The following is an 11,076-nucleotide window of genomic DNA, read 5'->3' as shown; positions in this document are numbered from 1 at the left end:
ATTTTATTTTCTGAAGAGATAAAGACAGAGTTTCTGAATTGAAGGACATGAGTCAAAATAGATCATGAGGAGACCACACAGAAAACAGGAAATAAAGGCAATTTTATGTGCTGCATATTGAGACTGCCCCAGCCTCTTCACCTGCAGAGGGCAGGTAGATAGATCTGTAGCTCTCAGGTAGATTCAAGGACTATTCTCTGGGAAATCTGATCAGCCCAAGAGAAGACACCTGATATGGTTTGGCTGTGTCCCCACACAAATCTCATCTCGAATTGTAGCTCCCATAATTCCTGAGTGTTGTGGGAGGGACCCAGTGAGAGAGAGTTGAATCATGGGGGCAGTTTCCCCTATACTGTTCTCATGGTAATGACTAAGTCTCATGAGATCTGATGATTTTATAAAAGGAAACCCCTTCCGCATTCCACTCATCTCTCATTCTCTCTCGTCTGCCGCCGTGTAAGACATGCCTTTCACCTTCTGCCATGATCGTGAGGCCTCCCTACCTACAAGGAACTGTAAGTCCATTAAACCTTTTTTCTTTTCTAAATTACCCAATCTCGGGTATGTCTTTATCAGCAGCATGAAAATGGACTAATACAACACCAAAAGCCACTGATATGAAGATAATTCCTCCAAAATGATCCAGTCATTCACTTTATCACCAAACCCACAGTTGGCAATTACCATACACAGCAAAGCTTCCAAAAATCTTTTAGTGTCCTGCTATTAAATATGAGCAGCTACAAAAGTCCACCAGTTAACTTAGGAAAGCCTCTACCATAAAAGCAAGAGACAAAATAAAACAAAACAAAAAAAAGATAACTTAGAGGACCTAGAGTCTATGCAGGAAGATGACAATTGAAAACATACATTATTAACATCATCAAAGAGTTTACCACAAATTTTTTCTTTGTGTAATAAGAACAGAATTCTTTAGAAAGATAAAATAAATTGAGAATAAGAGAGAAACTTTGGGAATTAAGTATATGAAAGGAGAAATGGGTAACTTATTCTTTCAGCAGGGCTGAAAGATAAAGTTGAAGGAATCTCTAAGACAGTGGGGCAAAAAAGATAACTGAAAATTAAGAGGGGAACGTAATAACTATAGACAATCACTTCAGAAGTCTAACATTGAAAGAGAAATTGAGTTCCGTATGAAACAAGAAAATAGAAAAAAGGAAATAATAAAGAAATAATATGCAAAAATGTCCTAGGATTGAGGATCTCTGGTTTTCATTTAAAGTGAACACACCACTGCACTCCAGCCTGAGAAACAGAGTGAGACCCTGTCTCTGAAAGAAAAAACAGCAAAACCAAAACAAATATACGAAAAGATTCATTCTGATAAAATAATGGTAGTAATTATAACAACTTAAAAATGTGGAGTGCTTTTTCAGTTTTCACTTACAGTCAGTGACATTAATGTTTCAATTTCTCAAGTACTCCATGAATATTATCCACATTTTGCAAACAAGAAAACTGAGAGCTGTAGAAGTAGGGTTGTCCTGGAGACATCCAGGTGAGAAACTAGTGGGAGGAAAAGGTTTCATTGAGGATCTTGCATTTTCAAGAGTAGGAGATAAAAATTATCCTGTACCTGATGGGACCGTCATGAAATTTCAGAACCCTGGGGTTAAATGTAAAATCCTGAATATCTCCAGAGGTTAAAAAACAAAAAAGATGGTGATTTACTAAAGATAAAAATCAGTATGGCTTCAGATTTCTCTAGAGCACATTGTAAGATAAAAGTCAGAGAAGAAATTCCTTCGAGTATCTCAGGAGAATTATGTCCAACTTAGAATTCTATATCCAATCCAACTACAATGTCATATCAGATTTTACAAATTATATATGAAGCTAGACAAAAGACAGTTTCAGGCATGTAAGAAATGAAAACTTATTTTCTATGACCTCTTTTTCAGGAGGCTACAAAGGAGTTATTTTATCAAAGTAAGTGAGAAATGTGGACTCCAGGGAACAGAGGATTCAATCCTAGAGAGAATCCTCAGTGGGACGCTGCACTGAGATTGCAGGATAACAACACAAGGCCAAAGGGACCTGTTAGAAGGCTCTGAAAAAGCGGCCTCTAAGACAATGACCGAAATGGATAGCTGGTATACATCTGTGTATGAAAAGGGAATTTAAACAATTGGGAGACAACTTGGGAGTGAATAAATGAGAACTGCTTTTAAACATAGCAAACAGAAAATACAATTCTTAATTTTAGAGCTTAAAAATTGTTCAAGAATGGAAAAGTAATCATAGTGTATTATATGGCTCAGCTATGAACAGAGTTTACATGGTCATATTTAAGTAAACATTGACTATGATGTAACTATATTGGGAAGATGGGGATACAGGAAGTGATAGTTTAAATCTTCATCTCCTGCTGTAGGACACTAATAGATACAGTCTAAAACAGAAAAGCAAAAGTTGCACTCTAAGCGACTTACAGAGAGAAATGATTGTAAGTACCAATAGAGTCAGCTGACAGGGCTAAAAGTGCTTTTGAACAGTGGAAGAGAGTCGGGGTTTATATTCCATAATAAGCATTATGGAATGATCTGCTCTTTTGAAAGGTGTCATGTATATATTTGATAAATACATAAAGTCCAAATTAAAAATGAAAGCAAAAAGGGACTCAGATAGTATAAATAAAAGTCCACCTATCCCAGGGAGAAATGTCTGGGGCCAGGAAAGAGACCTGGGAAGGATCTCCCGTGAGAGAGGGAAGAGCTGTGGGTCTGAGAGCCCAGGGAGCCTTCTGAAGCCCAGCACGCGTGAAATCACCGGCAGAGGGATGCTGCCAGGCCCAGCACGTGGCAGGGTGGCAATTATTCTGAAAATTTTCACCTTTTCTATGGAAGTTTGGACAACGATGAGAAAGCACTACTGATGATAAAAAGAAAGCCAACAGATTATAGCATTTACTTTGCAAAAGCACATTTTTGAACATCTTTCTAGAGCTCTACTGTTGGGAGAGTTTAAAAATGAAAGCTTATAGACTAGTGAGTACAAGTGTGTGCATGCCTCCTTCAGCTATGTGGGTGCTTGTGCCCAGACCCAGGCTGCTGTAGAAGGGACTAGAAGCAGGACATTATCCTTCCTGGAGTACAGCAGGCCTGGTCCCAGGCTCTCTGCTCCTGCTATTTCCCTAATAGAAAGTATTTCAGACAGAGGGCCTAACATCACCCTTTATTTTCTAAGGTTAAACTGTCGTATTTGGAATTTTCTTGCTGGAGCAGTCTATATTTAATCACACTTAACCCATGCTAGCAAATCCCTAAACATCCACCCAAGTACTAACCTGGAGCAAGAATGAAATAGTCACAGTCGAGGGCTGGAACTGGCTTGCACCAGCTCACAAGAGTGGACTGTTAAGTTTTCAGAAACTTTGTGACCCAGTTGTTAAACACAGGCATTAGTAAAAATTAACAAGTTAGTATTAACTAACAAGGAAAAAGTTATATAAAAAGATAATATTCAAAATTCATCACTTGCTAATTATTTGACCACATGTTTCCATATCCTGCAATCTAGTGGTTACTCCTGTTGTTTCTGTATGGTGGAAAAACTATACAGCGTGGGCTACTGTTCATTTCTTCCCTACTTGCAGTCAGTGATGATATATTTATGGTTTTGAATCCATCATGGTCGTTGTATTTACACCATGGAAACTGGCAAATACCACAAATCAGTACCTGTTTTTCTCCAAAGACCTGGCTGTTAGACATTTAGCGGCACACCACTGTGTATTGGTGACATCTTCTGACAAGTTGCACAAGGCGTGCAGACTTTTTCTCTGGATGTGCTTGTGGTCGGAGTAACCACAAAGAACAGAGAGCTGTGTCCAGTCTCTCACGTTCACAAGGGTTATGGTAGTCTGAAAACACCCAAGAGAAGACTTCGAATAAATAAAACACTTTACCTAAATCTGTAAACCTTCCTTCTCCTGTCAGTTTCCACCAATGGTTAGCTACTCGTGTAATAATATTTTCTTTATCTCTGGTGAATTTATCCGCCATGTTTTACACTAGTTGGACCAAAGCCTATCATGTGTTAGAGACTGGTTAATATCCTAAAAAGCTCTGGGAAGTGAATATACAGAAAAAAAAATGAGTTTCCTTTAGAATTTAACAATGTAGTTACTAAATGTTTTAAACTTACTGAATATCCCTTTGGTAGAAAAGCAAGTCCACAAGCTTTGGGATCAGATGTGGATTCAAATCTCAGCATTACATGGTTCCTCATTTAGCTTATTTGTTGAACTCAGGAAAGTCACATAGCTCTCCTGAGCTTCTGTTTCATCTTTACAATGAAGGTAATAATGGCAACCTTGCACACCAGCTAAAGGGTAAATGAAATAAGCTATGTGAAAGAAATGAGGGCATATATGTCATAGAAATGATTGCAATATATTAGGTATGAGTATGAATAAACATTCCATCTTCATTCTTTTTTTTATTATCCATGCTTGTCAGACAATTTTCAGGTGATTCATGTCTATTATAAAATATCTGGGTAATCTGGGACAAATTATAAAATAAAAAAATAACAGAGTTGGATTAAACCAAAGATTTTTCCAGTGCTAAAATGCATATGAATTTAAGTGCATCCTTGCATTTTATTTTCAGTATGTTCTACCTTAGAAACAAAGAAGTGAATAGCTTGGGGAAGAAGGAGAGGAGAGTTTCACAAAACTTGTACATTCACTTTAAAATCTCACTGTTTCCTTGCTTTAGATTTTGTGAACAATTTGGCATGGGGAGAGAAAGGAACTTGAAGGTTTTAGCAGGGAGGATCAGTTTCAGGGAGTTTGATTTCAGTGGAGGGCCACTGGCAGCTTGGTGGGGTGCTTCACTTTCATTTTGACTTTTTCCAGATGAACTCCCAACTTAGAGAACATTTTAGAGGGCATAAATATGTGTGAACTGAAACTAGAAAGCAGTCTCAAGAACACAATGAAAAATAATATTGAGGGTGTTTAATGAAAAAGGCATCTGGAAAAGAGTGGTGAGGTTTTCCACAGTAAAAAACAAATTATTATTATTGATTCTGAAACTACATGTTTCAACCCTCCAAATCTTTACTTTGATTGTAAGCACTCTTTAGAGTTCTTTCCAAATGCATCACACCTTTCTAAGAACTTGTGAAATCACCTACTCCAACAGCTTCTTTTTATGGATGAGAAAACTAAGGCTGATAATTAGAAGTGATTTACTCTTAGGGTCCAGAGGAGAATCAGGATTACAGCCAGGGGCTTCTAGTTCTTAACCCAGGGCTCTTTCCATTGAACTGTACCTCTGTACCTCAGGTAGACCTGTATGCTTTACATCTACTGCTATTTAGTTGCCTACTTGGTTCTGGATTGAAGGAGGAAGAGAAAGAAGAAAAAAAAAAGGGGGGGGGGAAGTTGGAAAAAAGGCAAATTTCAGATGTCCCTCCCAACCTTTTTTTTACCCACCTCTAAAAGGCCAAGTTTATTTACTCATGTTTTAGTATTATGTTTAAGCAATAAAAAAGTGTTTTTATTAAAGGGTCAGGTAAATCTAATTTTAAAATATCTAGGTCAGTAAATGAGATTTCAGTCATTGTACAGGTGTCTTTTATTTCTGCACTTTCTATAGTGATGGCTGTACCAGCACATTCACAGGTGTTGGGCACATGTTCTAGACTCTGGACCCTCCGCTCCTTTTGAACTGACTGAGGGATGTGCACAGGTGGGAGGAGTCCCTGATGTTGACACAGGTGTTGTCTTTCTGGATCAGTATTTTTTTTTTTTTTAATCTAGAGTGTTTCTGAAAAGACGAGGGATTTCATTCATTGTGTACCTACAGACTGTGTGTCAATATCTGTTTATTAACTGCTTACTTTGGATTTAGAGTTAATCTTTGTATTTGCATATATTAGTTTAGGGACCTGAATATCTAATTGAACATGTGACATCTTTTTCAGTCATTGAGTTGATTTTGAACCTTATTGGTTTCTTTGATCTAAATATGTTAAACATGTGGAACATATAAAACGATACAAAAATTCATGCATATGCTCAAGAAAGGTTTTAATTTCCCAAATAGGATCTAATCATTCATTTATTTATTTATTCAATCAGTGACATTAACTGAGAGTCTACTGAATGCCAGGATCTGTGCTAGGTGTTATAGGATGCTAGAGAGGAATAAAACATTCTTCATTCACTTCCAGTAAATCTCAGACTAATAGGAATGACAAGGCAGATGTACAAAGAGCTTTAAAAAAGCAGGAAATGATAACAGCTCAGAAAGAGGCACCAATAATTGCACAACTGGATCGGAGGAGAGAAAGAGCACTTCCTCTCTGGAGGCAGGACATAAGCATACGACAAAGTTTATTTGGATACGTTGTGTTAAGTGCCAGAGGAGTCTAACAACAATAACAATAACAAAAACAAATGGCTATTTTTAGCACTGTTTCTTTGAATTGGCAGTAGGGGAAAAGGCCATTACACTTGGGATTGAAAGAAGAAATACTTGTTGCCTGTGTTTAGACTTCTCTACCAGAAAGTCTAGCCCTTTGCTAGGGAGTTGTTGGTTTTCTATTGCTGAAATCTTCCCGGAAGAAGCACAGGAGGGCACATGACAACACACCAACAGTGATATCTTTTCTAATTTACATGCTGTGTTAAATGTTTTCTAATACTTCTTACCAAAAGAATTTCAGATAAATGGTTTAAATGTTGTGGCAGACAGACCTTAGGGTGGCCCTATGGTCTTGCCATTTAATCTTCTCCTGTGAACAGTTTATTTTATATGAAAACAGTGATGGGATATTACAACACACACACACAAACACACACACACATATACACACCCCATCTTTATAGCACACATAAGAAGACTTCTCTCCCTTGGAGATTTGAAGAAGGAATCTGCCATATTGCAAGAGAGTTTATGGGAGGGCCATGCAACAAGGAACCATAAGACACCTGTAGAGTTGAGAGCTGTCTTAGCCAACAGCCAAGAAGAAATTGGGAATGTCCGTCCTGCAAATGCAAAGTGATGAATTATTTCAACAATATGAGGGAGGTTACAGGCAGATCTGCCCGCATCCAACCTCTGATGGAAATGTAGCCCAGACCACACCTTGATTGCTGCCTTGTGAGATGCTAAGCAGAGGAAATAGCTAAGCCATACCAAGACTCTTAACCCACAGAAACAGTAAGATAATAAATGTGCTATTTTAATTCACTATTTTGTGGCAATTTGTTATGTAGAAAATGAATACAAATGTGAGAACCAGGTACATGAGGAGGATTTCTGTGAAATCAATAAAAACATTTGATCTCTTCCTACATGTAAAATAGTATACAGCTATTATACAAATATGAATCACTTGAAAGAACCTCAGTAGAGACAACTGAGAAACCAATTGATCATTCATGTTTCATTGTCATTCTAAAAAACTGAAGAGAAGGGAATACTTTCAAAATTGGTTTAAGAGGTCAGCATTAACAATAATAATCAATATTGTTAAAACATCCATACTATCCAAATTATTCTGTAGACTCAGTGCCATCTCTGTCAAACTTCCAAGTTCATTCTTCATAGAAATAGAAAAAAAAGATCCAAAAAAGATTTTAAGAAATCTAAACTTTGTATCAAACCACAAAATATCCTGAACAACCAAAAGAATCCTGAGAGAGAACACAGATGGAGGCATCACACTGGCTGAATTTAAAGTATACTACAAAGCTATACTCATAGAAACAGTATGGCTGGCATAAAAACAGACAGACACACCAATAGAACAGAATAGAGAACCCAGAAATAAACCCACACATATACGATCAATAATCTTTGACAAAGCATCAAGAATACACAATGAGGAAACAATAGTCTCTTCAATAAATATGTTGCCAAAACTACCTGAAACTATAAAGCTCTTAGACAAAACACTTTGGGAAAAGACTCTTTGACATGGTTTTGCCAATGACTTTTTGGAAATGATACCAAAAACACAAGCAACGAAAGCAACAATAAACAAATGGGGCTAAATAAAAATAAATACTGCTGCATGACAAATGAAACAATCAACAAAATTAAAAGACAACTCTATGGAATGGGAGAAAATATTTGCAAGCTATATATCTGATAAGGGGTTAGTATCCAAAACATACAAGGAACACATACAACTCCATAGCAAAGGCCTGAATAATCCAATGAAAAAGTGGTCAAAAGACCTGAATAGATATTTCTCCAAAGAAGATATACAAGTAGCCAACAGATACACGGAAAGGTGCTCAACATCACTAATCGTCAGGGAAATGCATGTCAAAACCATAGTGAGATACCTCCTAGAATGCTATTACTGAACAGACAGAAGATAATAAGTATTGGCAAGGATATGGAGAAAAGGAAATGCTTGTACACTGTTGATGGGAATGCAAATTGGTGCAGATATTGATTAAAACAGTATGAAGCCTCTACAAAAAATGAAAATACCATATGACCCATCAATCCCACTTTTGGGTCTATATCCAAAGGAAGCACAAAAGTCAGTAGCTAGGAGAGATATCTGCACTTCCATGTTTTTTGCAGCATTATTCACAATAACCAAGACATGACAACAACTGACCTGTTCATGAATTAATGAATGGATAAAGAAATTGTGTATACATATACAATAGAATACTATGCAGCCTTGTAAAAGGAAGGAAATCTTGCCATCTGCAACAACTTAGATAAACCTTGAGGACTTTAAACTAAGTAACATAAGCCGGTTACAAAAGGACAAATAATATATGATTATACTTGTATGAGGTATCGAAAATAATCAAACTCACAGAAGTGAAGAATGCAATCATGGTTTCCAGGGGCTGAGTGGTGGTAGAAATGGAGAGATGTTGATCAAAGGGTACAAACATTCAGTCCCATGATGAACAAGGTCTGGGGATCTAACAGCCAGTATGAATGCTGATGGATGTGTCATTGATTGTGGTAATCAATGCACTATATATACCTATATCAGATCATCACATTGTATGCCTTTATACCATTTTTGTTCTTTGATTAAACATTAAATGAAAAAGAAAGAATTCCGATCCAGTTCTGTCTGACAGAAGCCAGCAATGCTTCCCATGGAATCTTGTGCATTATCTCCCTGAATTGTTATTAATTGGTTATTTTAGAATAGAAACCTAAAAATAATCTAGTCAATTTTTTTTTTTTTTGAAACAGAGTCTCTTTCTGTGGCCCAGACTGGAGTGCAGTGGCCCAATTTTGGCTCACTGCAACCTCTGTCTCCCAGGTTCAAGTGATTCTCCCACCTCAGCCTCCTGAGTAGCTGGGATTACAGGCGTGCACCACCATGCCTGGCTAATTTTTTTTTTTTGTATTTTATTAGAGATGGGCTTTTGCCATGTTGGCCAGGCTGGTCTTGAATTCCTGACTTCAAGTGTTCCACTGCCTTGGACTCCCAACGTGCTGGGATTACAGGCGTGAGCCACTGTGCCCGGCCTTAAATCTTAAAGAGCATATAAAAATGAAATGAAGCCTTGACTTAGGGATGGCAGCTCTTTCTAATTGAAGGGAATAAAGACACGAAATATGGGCGTCTGAGGGGGAAGATGTTACAAGACTACAGCAGTTATTCTCTTGCAATGTGAACATTCAAATATACATTAAACTCAAATTATTTGTACAAATAAACATGGCACATATTTTTAAAGTAGGAAATCATCTCAGAGAGATTATTTCTTGCATTAAAAAAATCTTGATAAGGAATGAGGACAAGGCTTAAAAAACAGTGTTGCTCAGAAGAAACTTTAAGAATTTTTAGTTTGCTTTAAATGCCAAATGTGTGTGTGTGTCTTAACAATAACACATCGAAACACCTGCACAGGTGCCATGTCCCACCTGGAGACCTCTCTATCCTTGGGTGCCCACAGATACAGCCTGAAGCCACCAGGGAGACTCAGGGACCTTGACTTCCTCATTTGATTAAGGAAAGGCACAACTGTAAAACCAGACTAATCCCACCTGTCAAGCAAATTACTTGCCAGCCTTCCTTTTCCTGAAATTGGAAACAAACACAGTGTTAATCATGTAAAGAGGTACCCTGTTGCTGAAAGGTGGCCACCGGCTTCTGTCAGCACATGAATTCAGGTCCATTGAACTGGAACGTGCACTAGCAAACACTCTTGGCAGAGTGTTTTGAAGAGAACAGAGAGGGCGTGATAGTGATAGTGATATATTAACTACATGTCTTCATTTAAAAAGGTAAATATATTTGTCAAGTTTTGGAAGAATGGTAGGTATATTTTCACTTGCCTGTCCCAAATATGTCATTAGCGGAATCAGTTAATGTGTCCAAATGCCTTAATATATGGAAATGCAGCCTATTCATTTATTATGCACACATCATTATCTCCAAAAATGGTAATCTCACAATTACTTTTAATTTTCATCCTTGTAGCCTCTGGGTTATTTGGCAAAGGGAAATGATTGCTATTAAATTGCCCTTGCATTTCCCCAAACTTAGACTACACGGACAGTTTCTGCAATGTATATAGATCATAGGTCAAAAATTGTATATCCTTTTGGATGCTGTAGGAATTTTGACCTTTCTCATACCTACGTCTGTATCATACGCTTTCTGTCACATACCCTTTCTTTGAAGAGGGTTATTAATCTGGTTTTAGAAGTCAGGATCCAAAAAACATAAAAGACATACACGCAGAAGAGCTGCAGAATCAACTCTAATGGAATTTGAATGTCTTTGAATGTCTATAAGATGTCAGGGAGGAATTGGGCAGTAGACAGGTGACAGGATCTAAAAGGCCGGTGAAAAGAGAGTGAGTGGATGTGCATGTGTGTGTGTGAATGTGTGCATGAACACGTTCAGGTTTATGCAGAATGAGGTCATGTATGACTTGAATCTAGATAATTTGGACTGTCCAATTGTAGGGAGTAGATTTGGGGTCTCTGTTACCATAATGGTTTCAGAAGGGGTCAATGTGTCTTTTTTGTTGTGAGATCTACTACTATAGGTGCGTGCAAATTCAAATCCCACATCCTGGCTAGAATAGGAGCCCCCAGA

Source organism: Macaca nemestrina, chromosome 13 (genome assembly GCF_043159975.1).
Source record: "Macaca nemestrina isolate mMacNem1 chromosome 13, mMacNem.hap1, whole genome shotgun sequence".
Lineage (NCBI taxonomy): Eukaryota > Metazoa > Chordata > Mammalia > Primates > Cercopithecidae > Macaca > Macaca nemestrina.
Note: the sequence above shows the minus strand (reverse complement) of the source record.